The sequence below is a fragment of the Uloborus diversus genome, chromosome 1 (genome assembly GCF_026930045.1).
Source record: "Uloborus diversus isolate 005 chromosome 1, Udiv.v.3.1, whole genome shotgun sequence".
Lineage (NCBI taxonomy): Eukaryota > Metazoa > Arthropoda > Arachnida > Araneae > Uloboridae > Uloborus > Uloborus diversus.
The window spans coordinates 220,446,946-220,469,970 of NC_072731.1; the positions used below are offsets into that span (position 1 = coordinate 220,446,946).

Here is a 23,025-nt window from a genome sequence, read left to right on the forward strand (position 1 = left end):
AGCTCTAGAAATAAAAATATGATGTGTATATTCAGGTGATAAAATCTACCTCTGGTATGAATTAATGAAGTATACTCCTATACTCTTGTAAAAATGCATAACAAACCTATATCAATTGATTTGTTCAGTATATGTCTATTGCACATCAGACTTCGTAAAATAAAATACAACCATAACTTAATTTCAAGCAGTTGTTCAACAATAAATTGCATATGTAACCACCCGAAGAGGAAAAGAATTTTGCTTTTTTCCCCCCTGTTTGATTTTTGTCTTGGAAAAAAGAAATAAATATTTCAACTGTCATAAGTATACTGTGATAGTTTTATAACATTTATACCGGAATTAGCTAGTAATATTTTTGGTCTACTGTCCCGCAAGTAAGTGAAAAACATGCAGGAAAGTTTCACGTCTTGTAAAAATCTCAAAACGCTTTCTTAAGTAATAATCTTTATACGTAAATGGCTACTTCTGTATATATGTATGTCCGGGGTAATCTTCAAAACTGCTGGACCGATTTCAACCATTTTTTCACCATAGATAGCTACATTATCAGGGAGCAATTTAGGCTATAACTTATTCCATAGAAAAGTTAGTTTAAAAACGTTATGATGGAAAACAGTAAATGTCATGAAATTTGCCACGGAAATATAAGTTCGTTGCTTGAGGCATCTGGGGCCCTGCCCCTTATCCTCTGGTGTGGTATGTTGATAGTTCCCCGGTTGGGGGCATGGCTTTATTTTGTCGCAGAAGATGGTTGCGTGGATGTACGAGAGATGTGGCTTCCTCTAACAGGAGTACCATAATGGTTAGCCGAAGACTCTTCAAAGTAAATTTCAACTAAAGTTCTTCTGTTTTTAAATAAGTTTAAGGTTTTTTTTTTTTTTTTGCTTCCTACATATTTTTTAAGTTTTATACTTTTTCCCCCCGTGAGGGATTTCTAGGCTATTTGAAAGAATAAAAATAATAAAATAAAATTAAGACAATGATATAATGTTGATAAGAAATTAAAAAAAAAATAGTGAAATGAAAATAGATAGGAGCATGCTCCCAGCCAGAGTGTAGCACAATAACTAGAGTCGAAACGAGGTAAGTGAACCCTATAAAGGATTCACTCACCCCGTTTCGAATTTGAAACTAAGCTAGCAGAGCGCGAGGCCTGCGAGAATTTGCAGGATCCAATGGATCGTAATTTGGAAGGTTGTTAAGTAGTGGATTGTTAACACGGGGGATGTTGTAGTGAAATCTCTTGGCGAGCTTTTTGCAAAAGTTGTGGAGCGTCGGGATGCCAACCTCTTCCACCAGCTTGTCCGTACGGACGTACCAGGGAGGCTCGCACGCCGCTCGAACCATCACTCTCTGCAAGTTCTCAACTCTGTTAAAGTTAGAGATTGCAGAAGTCGCCCATATGGGTGCTCCATAGGTAATAATGGGTCTTAGGCAGGACTTATAAATGAGCAGTTTATTATCCGTTGATAAAACTCTTTTTTTGTGCAGGAGACAATTCAGTGGTTTTTTGGAAGTGAGGTACTTCTTGCGTACCTCTTCAATGTGAAGTCGTCAGGTTAAATTACGGTCGAAAGTTATGCCTAAATATTTCGCCCGGTGAGACCAATCAATCGGGTCGGTATAAAGATGCAATTTAATAGGAGGGAGCTCAGTTGTTCTTGTAAAAAAGCAGGTAGCTATACTTTTGCTTGCATTAACTTTGATTTTCCAAGTCCTTAGCCAGATATCTAGATGTGTTAAGTGGTTTTGAATTGCTGAAAAGGCTTGATAAAGTCCCTGAGCGGAGACTAGTATGCAGGTGTCATCTGCATAAATGGCAAGATACGTGTTGTCCATGTGTGGGATATCGTTTGTGAAAATTGAGTAAAGAGTTGGGCCTAAGAGGCTGCCTTGAGACACCCCGGCCCGTATGTGTCTAGGTGTTGAGAGAGTTTTTCTCACTCAAACGATAAAGTGCCTATTCATAACATAGGAGCTGATAATGTTTATGAGTGCATGAGGTAACCCAAGACGTATAAGTTTGTCAATTAGCGCATCAATCCAAACCCTATTGAATGCCTCCGTTATGTCAAGGAAAAGACCGATGGTTTTCTGATGATTTTTTTCAGCCTCTCTGATTAGTTCTGTGACTCTAAGTAGTTGGTGGTTTGTAGAGTACTTCCTGCGGAAGCCGAACTGTTCTGCTTGTATGAAGTTGTGAACCGCAAGAAAGCGAAGAAGTTTATTGAGAAAGCAGAATTCAGTAATTTTGGAGAGAGCAGAGAGCAAGATGATTAGTCGGTATTCCGACGGCTCCGCTGTTACTCTTTATTTTTTTGGAATAGTGATTATTATAGCAATTTTCCACTCCTGCTGAAAGTGACCCAACTCAAGTATTTTGTTGATGAGTTAGGTAATATAGAAAATAGTACGAATTGGCAGATTTTTAATTAGAGAGTTGGTGATTCTATCAAGGCCTGGGCTTTTCTTTTTCTTACACTTTTTGACATAGCTTAGAACATCTGAGGGCTGAATCTGAAGGGTGTTGCTAGAGTGTGGAGTTGTAAAGTAATTGTGTAGTGTGATGTCAACAAGTGATTCAGTATCGTCATGTCTGGTGTTGTTAGGTGTGTACTGCAGTTCGAAATGGATCGGCAAAAAGTTCTGCCTTTTCAATATCAGTCACTGCAGTTACAGTTTGGCCTCCTGGAAGGGTTTTGCCTTTAATGGGCGGAATGTGTCTATACGTCCCCCGATGCCGCTTTACGGCTTTCCAAATGGAAGTGTCGTCTGCAGTAAGGGAGTTAATATATTGAGTCCATGAGTCATTTTTTTGCCTTTTAATTGCTTGTTTATTTAGCTCCTGTGCCTTATTGAGGTCGGACTTGGAAGCAGGATCCCTGCGGAATTGATAAGTTTTTCGTAGCTGATTTTTTGACCTAATTAAGTTTCTGATGTGGAGGGAGAGCTCCTTAGCATAGCTTTGCTCTAAAATGGGGATGGAGGTTTTAGAATGGATATTAATAATGGTATTAGTTAAATTGTGAACAGAAGAATCGAGCTCAGTCCCAGTATTGATGTCCTGAAAATCAAAGTGAATGGAGTTCAGGAGTTTACGAAACCTGGGTCAATCAGGTTTCGAGGCGTGTGGAAGTGCAGGATTCCCTGTAACCGTGCCAAAGACAAATTTGACTGGGTTGTAATCCGAGGAGAGCTTTGCAAACGAAGTCACCACGCAACTGTAGGAATGCAATTTGACCATCCCAAAGTCAATAGTAGATGCGCTGGTCACAGTGATACGTGTAGGTGTGGGAGGAGCTACGATGGTAATTCCTGCCTTTTGAGCAAAGTCAAAAATAGTTCTAACAGTGGCGATGGTTCCATTGCAGCCCCAGAAGGTATGGTGTGCGTTAAAATCTCCGCAAACTATTGTGCTATGAGGGTATTGAACGACTGCTTCTAGATCCCGATGAAGCTTCGAGGCTTTTTCTTTTGCCCTCTTTTGTCTGAGTGTTAGGGCATACGCAGAGACAATCGTGATGGGGCAAAAGCCTTTTGGTGCAATTTTGATAGAGGTAGCTTCAAGTGCCAAAAGGCTTGGCGTTGGGTTCTGGTGGTGTGGAATTGAGCTCTTAACATAAATTAAGGTACCCCCCCCCACACACCCTAGTATTACTATTTTGATCTGGAAGTCGATAACTGCGGTAAAAGTTATAATTGGGGATCCCAATCCCACGATTGATTGGTCTAAGATGCGTCTCTTGCACACAGATAATATCGGGCGCTTGTTCATAAACAAGCTGCCTAAGTTCAGTGATATTGTCGAGCAGCCCGCAGGCATTCCACGACAAAAGAGAAAGGCCGAGGGGGAAAGCCCTTATGTGCGCTGAAATAACTCATCACTTTCCACGGAAGCTTGGAAAAGCGCCCAAACTTTATTGATAGGGTCAGATTGTTTTCTAATTTCAGGCAGAAGCAGTTTGATAGTTTTAATGATGGCAGAAAGGTTCAGAACTTTGAAAAAGTCCAAGATCTCCTTAATGGAGTCCCATGTTCCGGCAGCTTCCGAGAAAGCACCGATTGATGGTTTGCGACGAGGCTGCTCTGGGGCCGGAGTGCTCACGTCGCTAGCAGAGGTGGCTTGAGCCGCTCTGTTTGAAGCTCCTGCGATGGCTGAGCCTCGGGCCTTTTGGGCGAATGAGTGTGTGAGAGCATTGAGGGCACTTGCAGTGCCATCGTTCTTACTCTCAGCTTGTTTTTGACTAGAGAGTGCTGGGAAATTAGTTGAGTTGGAAGTAAATGACCTGGGGTTGGGAGAAGTTTTAGAGGACTTTTTAATAAAGTTTTTATATTTTGGGCATACTTTGTAAGAGGCAGGATGAGGGCCCTGGCAATTGGCACACATAGGTTTATCCATCTTAGCAGAATTGTGCGGGCAGTCACTGGAGAGATGTGACCCCCCCCCCCCCACCGAACACACCTCGGGGTCATAAAGCAGTTTTCAGAGCTGTGTTAAACTTCTGGCATCTGTGGGACTGAGAAGGCCCTTTCCTAGGTTTATATGCCTCCACAGTGACATATGTGTATAGAATGTTGGTCAAGTCAAAGACTTTTTCAACCCCTTCAGTGTGTGATAGGTGAACTTGAAAAATCGGCAAAGGAGTGGAACCCTTTCGCACAAGCTGCTCGACCTTCTTAACTCCGTAGCCAAGCTCTTCAAGAGTCCACTTTAAATCATCTTTATCCGTTGTCAATGGCAATCCCTTAACAACAATTTTGACAGGGCGATTATGTTTAGCCATCTGCACGTAATGCTGTATCTTAATTCGGAGCAGGTACTCCGAAATGGCTCTGTGATCATCAGAAGTGGCCGGAAAAATTCTGGCAAATTCTCCGGAAACCTTTACTTTGAACTCAGCTTGAGTCTCTGTTTTAAGCCCAGTGACAAAGTCCTTGTATTCTTTTGGGTACGTGGCTAGTATGGATTTGATTTTAGGAGGGACGGTTGCGACAACCTCCTCTTGTGTATCCATGTCTGGGTCAGACAAATCGGTGGAGATCCCCCCACATTGGATAAGAGCATTGAACATGTTTCCACCCTTTAAGGGTTGAACCTTCTCATTCTTTTTAACCTTGCAGATTTTTGTAGGGCTCTGAAACCCGTCTTCAGTAGATTTTCTCTTTTGATACGGCACTGTGGCCTTAAAGTTGGGGGTTTTTTGCCTGGCAGATTGTCATGCTATGGTACTCCCGCAGAGTAATGAAATTTGGGTTTTTACCCTCTTCATCCAGCGGGAACTTCATCAGCATTACTTCGGCCAGACGGTTCATCTTCTTGATCCAAGGGGCCCAAGTGTTGGCGTCCAAAATCAGTCTCTTTTCATTCATTAAGGAGCATAGGTTCCGAAGGTAGAGGTCAGCTTCATCAGAAAGCCCTTTAAGTTGGCATTAGGCATGTAAATGCCAATCGGTAAATTTGCCAAATCTCGCTGGTCAACATCGTCACCCCAGGAGGTGGATCAGACGTCTCTTGATGCAGCGCACTCGGCGCGGCGGTTCCTGTTTAATGCATAGCAACGCATGAAATTTCCCCATTAAAGGAATAAATATAAAACCCATTGTTACGAAAATTCGTTGCCTTGCAACAACAATATTAATAGTAATCATAATGAAAATTTTGAATCAAGGCTTCTCTGGAGCAAGCATGACTATTATTGCTTTCTTAGGCATTGTATCCTCATCTTTATACATAAATGGCTACTTCTGTACGTATGTATGTCCGGGGTAATCTTCAAAACTACTGGACCGATATTAACAATTTTTTCACCATAGATAGCTAAATTATCAGAGAACCAACATAGGCTATAATTTATTCCTAAAATACTTAGTTTAAAATAGTTATGATGGAAAACAGTAAATGTCATGTAATTTCCCCATTAAATGATTAAACATAAAACTCATTGCAACGAAAATTCGTTGCCTTACGGCAGCAATGTCAATAGTAATCATAGTGAAAATTTTGAAATGAAGCTTCTCTGGAGCAAGCATGAAATTTATTGCTTTCTTACGGTTTTTATCCTCACCCATGCCAATAATCGATAATGGAAAGAAGTAAAAAGATGATTGATTTTTGCAACCGTTGGAAAATAGTAAGTGTTTATTGTCAAAAATTACAGATCTGCAAAATTCGAGTCATGAAAAAAATGATTGTACGGTATTGAGTGATTTTTACTCTACTAGATGAGCTGATTTCAAATATGACATCCATTTTTCTCAATCATAAAGATATTTTCACCAATGGGGCTTTAACATATAGGATAAAAAACCTATTTTTGCCTATTTTGAGAGAAAAAGTCTTTTTAAAAGTTTATTACGTAAGTTTATTACTTACACTTATAAACTAGTTTATGTATCAAGCATACAATTGGAAATCAATTAATAAATATATCTGTTAACTTCATAGAAATAAGAACATAGTAATAATTAATCATAACGATTCAATTATAACGGAAAGCAATATTTTCAACTGGCGCTGTTTTTATAGCCAAAGACTACGTGATAATGAATCTAGGCTTTTATTTCACCATGTAACCAAAATATCACAACTAAAATAATATTTGAAACTTTTGTTAAAATGTAAAATAATTCGCTAACTAAATAAGGCAAATCTATAAGCAGCACAAAAACCTCCATTAGTTTGTCTTTGTTCACAATTTTAAACACAGGCCAAGTTTTGCTGTTTATTTTGGAAGAAAATATTTAACATCATTGTATGATCACCAGAAAAAACTTCAGTATTTAGTGAAAATTAGTAACAGACAGTTTTACAAAGCAGGGAGGGGGTCATTATCTATGATATTACAAACGCAAATTTGGGAACATTTAAAATCGCACCATGAACCCACAATAATTGAAACTTACAACTAAACAAAACAACTAAAGCAAGTACAGTAGGATTACGGGCGGCTACATTTTTTTAACCGTTTGCGTTTATTTATCGCGGTTAATTCGTTCCAGACTTTACCGCGATAACTGAATTTCCGCGAAGTAGGATACTATATATATTTTTCTAATTAGAGCGCATAAAACTTACTTACGGCAATTTAAATAGGCTTTTATCATAGTTAGAGCTCCTTAGACATAAAACAGCACACTTAACCACCATTACAATTGTATTACTTAATATATTGCACAAAATATGAGAAAATTAGATATGTTAGACGTAATAGGTATCACATTGTTAATTATTTAGAGATAAACTATACACACACGCAGTTCTTAAGACATATACTTTGTTATTCTTTTGCAGAAAAAAAGGCTACAATCGTTCAAAAATTCTAAGGCGATGGACACGCCTGTTTCCCAAAATCTAATTCATGAATACACAAGCATCATCATGTTAAGAAATGTGTTTGATTTTATGGAAGAAATCGAAATATATATTAACAGAGTATCACTCGTTGTTCGCTTTCTGAAATGAAGCCTATTTTAGCTGCTTTTTAGACGAACGGTGTAACTTGCTTTTGTTGCATTTTCGCGATTATAAAATATCGGAAAACGGGTGAAATTTTTATGAATTATTAATTACTTTTTTATTACATTAGCATCAAAAACAACAACACTGAACACTTCGTGTTACCCCTTTCCTCTACCCATGGCACCGCAGGGTGCCGCGGCACCCAGCATGGGAACCCTTTCTCTAGAAGACAGAATCACCTAGTGCTTAAAAAATTGTTTGAATAAATAGAAGTAAATTCTTGTTATGTAATAGTTATAAAATACACATTTATATTAGTGGTAACTGCAAATAACTTGATGTACTCCAAAATGCATCAAATAAAATATATATTCAGCAGATACTTATTCAATCTATTTATATTGCGAAGAAAAAATGCTTTTTTTGTAACATACGTAGTTTCGAACTTTTCACAATTAATTTTCTGAATAATGAATAATGAAAAAATGTAATCATTTAACATTAAACAAAATATTATAATGCTTTCTGGCATAAACAAGTACAAGTTGGATTAACCGGAACACATTTTAAATTTCAAATATAGGTTACAATTTAAAACAGCTCCTAGTGCTCAAATAATTTTCTAGCTCGAAGTATAATATCAGCAAATCTTTTGCGGTTAAATTTCCTTTCACACCTGCAAGTTTTCGCCGTCTTTATTAAAATACATGAACACGCTTGATGCGTCTGTTCAAATGCGATTAGATAATTTTATGCATTTTTTCCATCCGCGGTTTGAGGTTAATCTCTTGAAACATATTATTTGCGAGAACATGTCGTGACGACATTTGGACGAATGGCGATGGAATCGATATCTGTGGGTATATAACGAGGATCCGCCGTGCACTCTTCACACCGTTCCAGACGACGCAGATTTCATTTCTACTGATCAAAGTTGAGAAGAAGTAATCTAGTCAAGATGAGTATCTTTGCTTACATTTTCGCCCTTTTCATGGTTGTCCTTACCATAATGTCGTGCGCACCCCTTGGTAAGTTATTCTTTGGATGAAGAAAAATTTTCCCGCTAAAACTTTTTCCACTTATTTTTTCAGAAAAATATTTTTTGAAACAGTAAAGTAAGAAGTATGTTTACTACTTGAAATACACCGTCAGCTCAGTCATTTCCAGCCGAGGACTGCAGTTTCATGCTTATTAGAACTTATCAGCCCGGCATAAGAAAGTGACTGAGCTGGAGATGGAAAAACCTCTTAAGGAAGCCAAGAATGACTAAGCTGGCGGTGTATTTCATGTATTTCTGCTTTAACCCAGGCTATCTGGAGGTAATTTACTGATTATATGTTTACTACTGTTCCCCAATGAGTTTAATTGCATACTTATGCTACTGTTCATACTAAAACAACTGCTCCAACTTTCACTTTTTTTTCATATTTTCTTTGTAATGTATGTGCATGTTCACAAAAACAGTTTTTTATTACTAATCCAACAGATTTATTCTTGCTGAGAGTACTATCTAATCAATAAAAGCTTGACTGAATGATTATATTTCTGTTATGCAAAGCTTAAGTAAGCTCATAAGCTTAAGTAATTCAATCAATAATTCAAAAGTATTTTACATTTTCAAAAAGGCTATCTAGTAACGGCTGATTTTGTTTTCAGTTATTATTAGACATGCTATTTTTTGCAATAAAAAATACTATGAAAAAGGACACTAGGTGGTTTATAAGATTTCAACTAATGCGCTGAAAAGACTAACAAGCGCAAATAGAAATCAAAAGAGACAATGAACTAAACTTGAAGCAAACTTAACTTGACAGCGTCATAATGCTGTGATTAGTGTCATTTACAATGACGTAGCCTTTGTGAAGGATGCTGTAAAAAAGCTGAAGCACTCCACGTGAAACTAAACAATGTATACAAACTTATATTTAAAATAATCGGTTTTAAAAAAATAAAGGCTAATAGTAATGAAACAATTGCTAGTTTGTTTTTTGTGAAAATGTGGTTCCGATGATAATATTGGTATCATAAAATTACAGAAAACCATTAAAAGATTGTATAGTTCAACAAATCTGTTAAAACTATAATGAAGCGCTTAAGTAACCTACCCTCTCTCATGAACCAGTCGTTGCAGAACAAAATTCCCAAAAACATGCGTTTGGGTATAAATATTTTTGTACTTGATTTCATTTAAAAGTTGTTCTGAGAGCTCTGCTTGGTAATCTTGTTGCCATTTACAGTTTAATAATTTTAAAAGAGGACGATTACTGACTTTTTAAAAATTTGAACTTCGAAGTTTTTAAAATATAATACCCCAAACTTTAAATTTTGCTCTTGCCAAAAAAATGGTTTCTGTTTTATTTTGGATTTTTTTGTTTGTTTTTTTTTTTGAAGAATGCTTGTTAGAAACTTGTTGCTGTCGCAAAGTATCCAGAAAGACCGAAAAATAGGAATAGCGGCGTAAGCAATAAAAATACTTACACAAAATCATAAAACAGAAAATAAATTATAAAATTATTTTAAATATTTTTTGTTTGTTATTTGAATCATTTTAAAATCGTAAGCTTAAATTATTAAGCTTAACGAGCCAAAAACTCCCGAAATACGAAAAACACCGAAACTTGTTTCTGCAATTTAGTGCAAGATGAGTGACTTTATTCCGTTGTTGTTTCATAATTAATCTGTAATGTATTCCAATATCAGTTTTTTTATGAACTTTCTTGGGCGTAGGGGAGAGAGAATTTTTCATGAAAATCGGTATTTTATTATGATTTTATTTTTTAAATAAGTACATACTGTTCAACCAAATAAACTGAAATCTTAAATACAACGATTTTTTACTAGGGTACATAACTATTATAAACATCTATCATGAAAAAATAGTTTGTTATTTTCCTTGAGCTATGAAGAACCTTTTAAAATATAGTTTGAAGTAGTTGCTCATTTTTAATGGTTCAAGAAGCTAATATGTTCTTTAGCTAAAATATTAAACAAAACTTTGAAAAGTACATTGAGTTATTCGCAGATAAATTTTTATTTTTACTACAGTTAAAAATACATTATGTTACTGATTTTACCTATTTAAGGCAGTGAGAAGCAAAGGGATGCAAATACCAAAACTAAAAATTTCAAGGTAACGTGTACAAATGATAGAAGAATCCATCCTCTGCTTTTGTACTGAGAATAATGCTAGTGACCCTGGTAAATTTTGCCATATAGCATGATTTCGGAAACAAATCAATGAAAGCTTAACTGAGATCTAAACTTCGAATGTGCTTTTCTCGAAATTTAAAAAAGTCCACTTACATATTTTTGCTTCTCACTGCTACATTTTTATTTGAAACAAAGTGTTCTAACTTTCTTTTTGTTTCTTTCCTTGTAGCCCTAGTCATGGCTGGTGGTAAGTATTAAGCATTTGTTATAAGTTATAATTGAATCATTTGCTTTGTTTTAAAACCGAACCATTGATAGAATTTTTTTTAATGTTTATGCTAGACCTGTACTGCTCACGTTAAATCTCATGTTATTTTCTTAACTTATTTAATTTTATTATTATTAAAATTATTATAATTTTTAGATTTATTTTTTCAATGTATCAGTTTAATCGTGTAATTCAAATATCTACAGAACATGAGATTGTTCTCGGAATTATTATACGAGGATAATTTACGTTTTATATCATGACTCTTTGTTCATGATATGACATATACCAAGACAGAGATTATGACGGAGTTAACAGAGATAATCCAGTAACATATTTTTTTTCAGGTTGTTTAAACTGTAATTTCTCGATGTATCTTGATTATCTTGCTTTATCTTAGTTTTTTTTTTTTTTTGCAATAATTTACTAGAACTGGTGTAGGTAACCTATGTAACATGGATCCCTTAGTGATCCACTAGTAAAAGTTTATTTACAAAGTAAACCATTTTCAATTATGTAATTAACTCAGTGTACCAACATAAGTTATTTGTTCATAGCGCATCTTTGCAAAATGCGTAAAGTGCTCAGGTTAATGATGATATACCGTACTAAGTAATGGTTGCTCAGTTGAGTAGTAGCTCGTTAAAATATCAAACAAAAAAAGGAAAAAAATAAATCATAGCTTATCTTGCTTAATATTTAATACTTCAGAATTCTCAAGAAAATAAACATAACAAACAAGTTTGTCCACAACAAAATATATCGAAGTAGCAAATTGCCGAAAAAAAATTCGATATATAGAAATTTCAATATATGGAAACGATCTTATTTTATCATAAAAATCTCCTAAAAGATTAAAATTAAAGCTAATTTTCGTGTATGAAACCCTATTTATAATTAGTACGAGCATCGGATTAAATGAAATTCAATAATTAAAAAATTAACAGAAATTACATGTTTTTGCTCCTTCATACATCTTTATTCTTCGGCAATTCAACTTGATCCGCAACATAAGGGGGATTTTCGTTTTAACAATGTAATCGAGAGAAAAGTGAAAAATCATTCTACCTAATTTGAATGATTTTTACTGAAGCTAAAAAGACTAGGAATGATAATAAACAGAGAAAAGGAGCAATTTGAAACTGATTTTACAGTGCTACTGGTTAAAACTAAGATTTGAAATAAACTGGAGGAATTTAAGAACTCCAGAACGGAACAACGACCTATCTCCACACCCCTCAACCCCAGATTCCTTAAGAGTTTCATAGCAACCTTTAGTGAACATAATTTTCTCCCGTAACCTTTATTTTTTATGAGACAAACAGTCTAAAATGGAAAAAAAAATCTACGAATGTCTCGAATTTTTTTTCGATATATAGAGATTTTTTCGATACATAGAAACAATTTTTCTATGTAATAAACATAGAAGTTTCCTGGGATTTCGTTACATAGAAAATTTCCATATGTGGAAGTTCGAGATATGGATGTTCGACTGTACCTTCTTTTTAGTAGGTCAACATCGATTTTGAAAGAGCAGGCGTATCCTTCTCTTTCGATTGTTTTGATTTCAAAAATAATTCAAATATGTATATTTTTAAAGACGTAGAAAATTTTGAAAAATATCATAACTTGAGTGGAAAGAAAAGAAATAAGTTCATATAAAAGTGATATCAAATTCATTTTCTTAAATTGTTAGCCATCATGCTTCAATAAAGTTCAATTTTCATTATTTTTCAAACGATAATAGATAAACTTCGAGCTTGTTTTCTTTCAATATAGTAAGTGGATAAAACTATAGCAAGCAAACTATATAAATTAAATGCAGAAAAAATTCCCCCTCCCCTATGGAAAAGCATCGATTGAATAAATGAAAATAAAAGAAAAATGTCCTTTCAATACGATTAACTTTAACGAGATATTATAAAAGCTAAAATTTATTTCTCCAAAGATTCCTTTATTATTTTAACCTTTGACAAGAAATCGCCTTAAAACATATAATTTTATTCAAAAAATGTTTCCTCTTATATTTTAGTTATTGCAAAAAACGAATTTTAACAATTATGAAACTTTTTGCAAAAAAAAAAGCACACGTATCAATTATCTTAGCTTCTTCGGTGCTAAAAAGAGTTTCTGGGGATTTTAATTTTTTGGATAAAGATTACCCTGGCGTCATTTTTACTAGAGATCTTTAAATTGCTCAAAAAACGCTCTTAAAATAGCCAAGGCAAAACAAAAAATGTGCAAATTAATAATTTTTTTAAAAAAATCTGATTAAGGAAAATAAGCCTTTTAATTCGTGATTAATCTGTAATTTACATCTAGTTGCTAATATTAACTTTTTGGACGATTGTAAATTCATCGAAATATTGTCCAATTAAATATTTTAATAAGTAAATAAAGTATCGTGTTCTGTATCTCTCGAACAATAAAAGTTTCTTTGAATATAAATGATTCCATTAAATGTAATTGCAGTGGGGAGGAAAGGGGGTAGGCAGTTGGCAGAAAGACCGAGAGAACAGAATGTCAGGCACACAACTGCGTATTCCAACTCTTCTGTTAAATTCTTTTTCCAATATCTAGTTAATTAATTATTTATTTTGTTTTTATTTATTTTTACAATATCATTACAGTCGTGTGCAAAAGTTTAAGACTACTCGTAGAAAAATCAGATTTAATGGTATTGCAGGTTTACAGGATAATAAACCAAAATCTTTAGTGAAACGCCTTGAAAGAGTACTCGCACTGACGTTGGTGCCTTTTGCAGACATAGCAACTCTTATTCTACTGAAGGAGTTTGTTGGACATTGAATGTCCATCCTTATTATCACACGATCATCGCGTGCAGTAGTTTTTCTTTGGTGACTGCTTCTCTTAAGATCCGCATAATTTCTTAAAAATTTGAATTTACACATAGATTGATGGATAGCTGTGTTGTTGAAGTTTAATTTCAAACTTTTTTGCGTTTAGAAAATCCAACTTCAAGCAGGGCCACTATTATTTCCCGTTTTTCTACACTTAAGTAAAGATTTTTTACGTATTACAACAATTATACAACAACACTGTATACGAAAAATCTGATAACGAACTAGTGATAAACGAGATGGGCAGGTTTATTTACAACAGTAGAAAGTGTATGACACAATTAACCCATGAAATGATGCAATCACGTTTGCAAATGATCATATCTGTCAAAATACAAGAAAATGACTAATGGTCTTAAATTTTTGCACACAACTGTATTTTTTACGTTTTTTTCATGTACTGGTTTTTATTTTTATTCTCACAAGAAACTAAAACAATATAAAACATTTTAAGTGGAACCCCAATGTTGACACTGCACTAACAAGATGAAGTACTGGTACATAAATTGAATTAGATATCAGAATGTATGAAAATCTACTGAAATGCAACACGCATTAAGAGAACACATAAAAAAGAAAATCAATTTGCATTATTGAGTAGTAACAATGAATGAGTAAAAAAAGATGAATTGGCAATGAACTGTAATTAAATAACTGTGAACTGAAGAGTAAAGAAAAAGCTAACTTATTCAGATGACATTGTTCTACTCAGTCGTAATCGGGTGTAATGATTTTCTCGATGGTTAATATGTTTCTCGTTCACTGTTAATTGATTTTACTAACATTAAAATCTGAAAAATAAAAAGACTGATATCCTTAAATAAAGTCATCTCGGTGATTAACTTATTGCTTAAGTTTAAAAATCGTTTCATATAATAATTGAACTATCAAAATATTTTTGAACATAGAGAATCAGAGAACCAGATTCAAACTTTTGAAAAACAATCACTAATTATCAGTAATAGAAAACGGAATATAATTTCTTTAGTGCCTTAAAAGTCAAAGCTATAATAAAACGTGTTTTTGTTTCAAGCAGTAGTTCCAAGTGTTTTTGTTTCAATTAGGCTGTGGAGTCGGAGGGAAAATGACCGACTTCGACTCCGACTCCAATTCCGTTAATTTTAGGACCCTTGACTCCTTCCCCTTTCCTCCGAAATCAGCCCGACTCTGACTCCGCCAACACTGGCAGAGTTGTAGAATTAAACGGAAAATGACCAACTCCAACTCCGGGAATTTAGAACCCTTGACTCCTACTTCTTTCCTCTAAAATGAGTCCAACTCTGATTCCGCCAACACTGGCAGAGTTACAAACTTAGACGGAAAATGACCTATTCCAACTCCGGGAATTTAGAACCCTTGACTCCTACTTCTTTCCTCTAAAATCAGTCCTACTCTGACTCCGCCAAGACTGGCAGAGTAACAGACTTAGATGGAAAATGACCTACTCCAACTCCGGAATTTAGAAGCTTTGACTCCTACTCCTTTCCTCCAAAATCAGTTCGACTCTGACTCCGTCAACACTGGCAGTATTGTGGACTTAGACAGAAGTTGACCGACTTCGACTACGACTCCGACTCTTGGAGTTTTGCACCTCCGACTCCCGACTCTGACTCCAAAACCTTTACCCCAAAATCAGTCCGACTCCGACTATATGACTCCAATTCCACAGCTCTGGTGAAAATCGATGGTATATTTTCGAAATATATTCTAAGTAACAAATAAAAACGTTTTGTGAAGTCGTGAACTGCTTTTTATTTATTTTACATAAACTGTCTTAGTTAATAAATTAATTAAAGCATGGCATTAACTATAGCATAAAATACTGATATAATCTTTTTATGTAACACTTTTAGATACCGTGTCAATATTTACGTTGAATATTACAAGTTTTATTGAAATTTAGAAGCATTAATAAGGCAAATATAATGACACTGAAATTTAATTAAAACATGTAAAATCATCCGACTTAACTTCAAATTTCAGAAGCATTCTGAAATGCTGAGAATTGAAAGGAAAAATAAATGGCAATGCTTACATTTAAAATTGCATTATTTAAAAACTTAAAATATAAGTTGTTCATATTTGAATTATTAAACCATTTATTTTAATTTATTTTAGACACGACGACTGGTGCTACAGCAGCAGGTGAGTTAATTAAACAATGATGTATTCGCAATTTGTTAACGGCATTTTCTTTAAACGATGTTTTTCTATTATTTATTGTGCTAAACGTTTATTATCGAAACCAGCATTATCAAATTTAGGAAATTTTTCAGGAGGGTTACAAAAACGTTTCCCGCTCTGACAACTTAAATTTTCTAGTTTGTATTACCTTTCCTTTAAAAAATAAACGTTCGGCGCACGACTTCATTCTTGTTTTGGTTTTCAAATTAGCATCAGTATTGCTTAGTTATTTAAGGGGGGAAGTATTTGAATTGAGCTGATTTTGTGGTAAACATACATGCATTCCTTTTTTTTGCAAGGAAATATAAAAATTATGCCTTGATACAGTATCATGAAACTGTATTAGAACAAAAATAATTTGGATTTAGCTGATATTTAAGTACACACATCTGTACAGTTTTTTTTTTTTTTTTGTATGAAATTATAAAATCTATGTAACGGTAAAGTATTAGTAAATTATTTATGGACCAAAATAATTTCGATTGAGCCGGCACTGCTTTATTTTCTTGCCACTAAATGTAAGGACTGTGTCTCCGTGCAGCATTAATAAATAACTTAAGGACAAAACTGATTTGAATTGTGCAGGTTTTTTAAGTAAACATACTTGTTTTTTTTTTTCTTTTGTTACATGAAAATATAAAAACTATGCCTCGGTACATTATTATTAAATTATTTAAAGACGAAAATAATTTGTATTTAGCTGATTTTGAAGTAAACACACCGGTACAGTTTTTTTTTTTTTTTTTTGCATGAAAATGCAAATACTATGTCTTTCTTGGTACAGTATTATAAAATTAACTAAGGACAAAAAATGATGAATTCACATGGTTTTGAAGTAAACACACCTGAATAGCTTTTTTTTTTTGCCTCAAAATGTAAAATCTATGTTTTGGTACGGAAAATATGAATGCCATTACGTATAATCACAGCTTACTAAGTAGTTGTTTAATAAATTGGGAATTTTGACGATATTCATTTTAGAATCAATCTATAAATGTACTTGAGTTGCGGAAGATATTCTGAGATTTACGTTATCAATTTTACTAACATACACGAGATTATCCTCGTGTGTAAATTTAATCGCATAAACTTATTTAAACTTTTTTTTTTTAAATTCTCAATCTAAAAGCTGGATAATGGTTAACTAAGCGCTTAGTGATTGGCGTCATCTATTTCCAAGATTTTTACTTTCTTATCACTTTACACTATCAGTTATGCGCGTTTTATTTGCTAAAAACTATTTTTGGCATTTGCACTTAAATATTTTTATTGTTATTAGTTATTATAAAGCAAAATGTAAAATATGCCTCTATACAGAAAAAGACACGCATCAATCAACAACGCATTTGCACGTATAGCTAGGTACAACACAGTGATTGGCACGAAGTTGATACGGCGAACTTTAGTTAAGATGCTTAACGATGCACAAATTAGTTAATTACTTCTAATAGTCTTTCAGATAAACATTCCTGATTTAATTAATGTCGCGATGTGCGTTAGAATCCGTCTGAACAAGAAATCTACCTCTAGCATGCAAGTGAGTATACACTTCAGTTAACTAACTGTTTTAACATATAATCCGTACTATTAAAAACTAATTTAGTCTCCATTACAAATCGCACATAGAACTTCATTCTTAATTCCGGAAAAATTATTTTAAGACCCAGTTTTTACGTGTAAATTGCTTAAGCATTGTGGTAGTCAATATCACTTCGGACACAAATTTAACTTATTTTGCTTTTCTGACTCTAATAACACTAGTCTATAAAAAAAAAATAAAAATAAAAAAAAAAAAAAAAAAAAAAAAAAACTTTTAAAATCTTTTTTTTTTTTGGTTTCATGGTGAAAAATACCTGATCTTAGTGTAAAATAATGCGCTGAATTCAAATATGCAAAGAGTTTTTCTTCGTCACCCACAGATTTTTTGTAACACTAGACAGAAATTTGAAAGAAGTGCGCATATTCTCGTGAATGACTATTACTAAAATAATGATCGAAAAATTAGCTCTCTTGTTCATTTTTTTTCTGTTTTTGGCATCGGGAACATCCTTCATAAGCGTCTGGCATTAATCAGCAAGTATTTATTCACTTGGACAATGAGAATCTCTCCAAAGATGCGTTATTTAAACCTTAATTGAATAATACGTAGAAATACTGGTTTGAGGAATTTAAATTCAGCACCAGTGTTACGAAGTCTTAATAAAAAGTTTCTGAAAATGATTAAATTAATATGAAAGAGAAGTAGAATAACAGATCCAGTCTTTTTTTTTCTGAGCAATCACGATTGCTTATTGCTTTTATTTGACCGTCCTTGATGTGCGGTTCCTTTTTCAGAATGGACCAGGGGCCTCTGCAGCACCGCCGTCCACCGGAGGACGGAGCTGCTCCTCTGGTCCTAGCCTCCACTAGCAGCACTGTCCACCGGAATCCCCTCCTCCTAGGCGGTGGCGTCCATGTCCTGCATACTCACACGTCTACACGGTCCTTACACACATACACACACGTAACCGCCCAGGAGGAGGGGCAGGCTTGGGAGGACATGAGCCGTTTCTAGAAAGTAGGGTCCTGTCGCAATATATATATATATATATATATATATATATATATATATATATATATATATATATATATATATATATATATATATATATATATATATATATATACAAATTTTTCTTGCTATTGCTTTCCCATTTGCACATTCGCAGAGGAGAAAACATCATTGTTTTTATGAAAAAATAGCAGTCAATAAAATTTGTTTAGTTTAATTTTAGGCCAGAATGTAATTATCCTAATATATGCGTTGTATTAATTTTTATCTTAAAAAGATCTCCATATGTTTCCTTTATTTTGACTGAATATGCTAGAGATACCAAAGGCAGCGTGTTTCGACCATGCAATAGTATAGCTTTTAAATTAGTTTCGAAAGAGTTAGTACCAAGTCTCATCTGTTTCATATTAAATACAAACAAATACATTAGAGTCAACACTATAACAGTATACTAAAGCATTTTCTTTACAGTTAAATCTATGAATTCTTTATGTTGGAATTCAAATGTAAAAAAACAGAAAATTATTCAATTCAGGTGTTATATCGCGAAAATAGGGTGCAATTAAGGATGACTACCATGTTACCACTATAGTGACTATCTATCTCCCCTTTTCTCTTGATTATGACAAGAATTTAATTGTTATTGATGAGCTTTTATCATTACGTGATGTTGAAAAACACGGAAAAAATAAATCACTTAAAACCTGTGATTACACAACAAATGTAGGTGATGGAAAAGTTCTATCTGAATATTTGAAATCAGCTGTAAAAATTACCCTAGAAAAGCCATAAATATTTCATTTAGCAAAATGTTTGTTTATCAGGTTTCCGTTTTTATAATTAAGTGTTATAGGAAAACATGGAAAAAATAAATAACTTAAAACCTATAATTACACAAAAACCGTGGGTGACGGAAAAATTCTAAGCAGATACTTGAAATCAGCGTTAAAAATAGCCCCAGGAACATTATAAATCTTTCATGTAACGAAACCTTTGTTCACCAGTGTTATGTGTGCCTTTATAATTATGTGCCTCATTTTAGGAAAACTTTTTCAGAACTGAAGGAATTAGATTACATTAATTTTATACTAAATATGGGTAGTGGAGGGGGAATGATAAGATTACTTTACAAGCATAATTATATTATATCACTCGCATCATTTATTAAATGCTACAAGGAAAATTGTTGTTCATATTTAAAGGAAAAAAATAATCTTATGTTTGCTCAATTGATCCAAAATTTAAAAGAAGTAAATATTTCTAACTTTTTTGACCTACATATTGATAAGCTGATTGATAATTTGTATTTATGATTTTCAATAATTATTTTTTATTCTTTACTTACTCCCATGTAGCTGACGTTGATGCTACAACTCCAACAGGTAAATATCATGTTATACCTATTCATATGCAACATAAACAAATCAAAATGTAAAATGTGTATTTTTATGCATACATACCTACATCCGACATGATCTCGTTCCGAAAACATGCTGATGTTTATCAATTTAACCGCGTAATATAATAATACTCAGTAAGCAGATTGAATGATTTATTTAAGTAGAAATAAGTTTGTTGCCTAGTCGTTCAGTTGTACCTATGTCGAAGCATGAGGTAGTAACACTAGTAGGATAACGTGTACGAGTAAATCCGTATTTTACATCCCTTCCATAAGACTAAAACAGTACTTGACTCCATTTCAACCACATTGTTTCGTTTTCACTATTATGAAACTTGCTCCTTCGGTCGAAGTTACGAAATAGTTATTTTTTTTAAATAAAAGAGTTCTTTAAAAACAAGATGTCAAGTTTGTAGGTAAAACAAAATTAAAAAAAAAAGTTATGACAAGTATTTAAATTCGGACATACATTGTGACATATCCATTTTAGCTTAACAAAAAATTTAAAAAAAACGATAATTTATCATAAAAACTGTATTGAAAAATGTTTATCAAACAATAACAAAACAAAATAAAAGTATGTTAAATGATAAATACAATGTTATATACTATCGGTACCCGCTCGGCTTTGCCCGTAGTAGAAAATTGAAAGGTCATTTGTTTAGCTAGTATATTTACAAATAATGGATGATGAATTCCTCGACAGTTTGCTATGTTAATTTGCTCGCCCATGTTACGGTTGCACGTTGCGACAATTTGGTAATTTCCTCGTCCATGTTATGATAATTTGATCGGTAAAATATTCTTAAAATTGGAACAGGAAAAGAACAAATTCAAATTTTTGAAAAATTGCTTCGAGGTGCTACAAACTAATTTTACTCCTAATAACTGCCCCATGCTACAAACTAATTTTGTGCGGAATTTTAAGATAATTGGCAGAACGGTTTAAACCCTAAGAGCGTCACAGAGATCCTGACAGAGATCCAGACAGCGAGACTTACAGCTTTATTATTAGTAGAGATTTAAAGTAAGTCAAAAAATAAAACTTGCGACGAGAATCCATGGTTAAAAAAACGTGCCAATCCCAGTCTTCCAATCGCCATTTGGAAGTGTTGCCAATACCAAAATAAGAAGTTCTGGTTCAGATAATAATAAGCAGAAACTAAAGAGTCAGTTACAAAAATGTCGCTTAACGTAATCAAATTTTCAATTATTAGCAGTAATTTAAAGTTCATGTCAGGTATGCCTGACACTAGGTCTGAAGGGGTTAAAGAAGAAGTTGTTTCGGAAATAACATAGGCATCCGACCGTGGTACAGTTTAGAGCATTACTGTTATTTTTGACGGAGCGTTTTCAAGAATGAAAAACATTAATGGTTGTTATTTATATCACGTTAGGCTGTGAAGAGAAATCACTAACATGCTAATAATGCTATTTTGACATTGAACATATATTTAATCTTTAATAAGAGTAACAAAAACGCAAACAAAAATTTGTCTAAAGTAGGATGTACTGATAAATTATCATATTTTTTCACTTTTAATATCACATTTATTTCTGTATGGTTTTTTACAAATGAGGTAGAAAGAAGTAAAGATATGTAAGTGGCAATATTAAAAAATAACCAGTACAAATAGTATGTAAATCTCTCCTCTGTCTTGGTTCAAGACATAGTACTAAATGTCCTGGTACGTGCTACTGTACAGCCTGATTTAAAAAAAACTTTTCAATGAAAGTTACCTAGAAAGTTAGCCCGTTTTACCCAAAACTTGAAAATTTCCACTTACACCCATTGCTTTTCACTGCCTCCAATAAACTTTTATTTTCAGTGTTTAATTAAAGTAATGTTTGTTTTTTCATGTTCTGCATTGCAATACTTATGTCCTTCTTTGTTTCATTTCAGTATCTACTCGTAAGTACTACTTCTTGTTTTTAAATCAGGCTTTCCTCTATTAAGTGATGGCTTATTTAATAATACCATGGTTTTGCTGCAGATAATTATTGAAAAAAAAATATTTTATCTGTTTAAAAAGCAATCAACAAAATAGTCGACTTATACCAATATATTTTTTTACAGTTCTCCAAACGGTCTGAAAAATTTAGAGAATTTGAAGTTACGTTCGTTATCAATTGCGATGCACTTATAAGCAAATAGAGCGATTACCTACAATTGGTTAAATTTAATCAGCGCATTAATTATCAGTCGTTTAACTACAATTAAACTGATTTTTTAAGGTGAAATATTTCAATTTCAGAAGGGTTAAAATTTTGTTCAAGTTTTTTAGCGGAATTTTCTAAACATTATTAACCAAAACTACTCTTTTATTTACACGTTAATTTTTAAGTTAGTAGCCATTCCACCCCGGATTTTTTTTAAATTATTTTTTTAATGAAAAGTATAAGACAGCCATAAAACACTATGTTAAAGATAGCATGGAGAAAATTATTGACACATGAGACGTGTGTAACTTTGCATGTATGTGCATTATTGCAAAACAATATTTAAAATTTATCATTGCTTTAACCATCAACAACAGTAAAATAAAAATGCAGCGAGTTTTTAATTTTGACAATTATAAATAATCGGCAAAGTGGCCGATTTTTTATAATCGTTCAGTGTTTTAGTTACTGCTTTAAGGTTTCCAGAAAATATAATGAATTCTAGAAAAGAAATTATAAATGTACTACTTCAACATTTGAAATGAAAGTTTTTATGCCATTCCACGGAAAACGGTTATTTTGTCCCGCATGTGATGCCACATATATTTAGTTAAAGATGATACTTTAAAACATTAATGAACGAATTTTCTCTGCTTAGCAAATTGCAAACTTATGAATGATTTTTTAAGCAAAAAATAGCATCATTACCCTTTAAAATTAATACTTTTTAATGAAATATATGAGCCGTCACTTGCGAGACAAAAGGTTGACTTTTTAATGGAATGGCCCGGTTCCTTATTTGTGTGTTTAATTTCATTGATTGCTATTTACAATATCTGATCTCTCTATATCGTCGCCTCAGAGCAACAGTAAGACAACTGATCCCAGGAATAACGCTATGGTATCCTACTGTAGCTCTGAGGAGACGATATATGCTAATAAATTTGCCCCTCCCCATTTTATTTTCTTAAAGCAATAAAGATCATTTAT

General features: G+C 33.4%; 1 long non-coding RNA gene across 1 annotated transcript; it reads left to right on the top strand.

Moving 5' to 3' along the window:
- The first annotated feature begins 8,330 nt into the window (after positions 1-8,330).
- Positions 8,331-19,859, top strand: LOC129234171 (uncharacterized). Its single transcript, XR_008581534.1, has 4 exons — positions 8,331-8,490; positions 10,842-10,859; positions 15,860-15,886; positions 19,832-19,859. It is a non-coding gene; the product is annotated as an uncharacterized LOC129234171 (long non-coding RNA).
- The last annotated feature ends 3,166 nt before the right edge of the window (positions 19,860-23,025 follow it).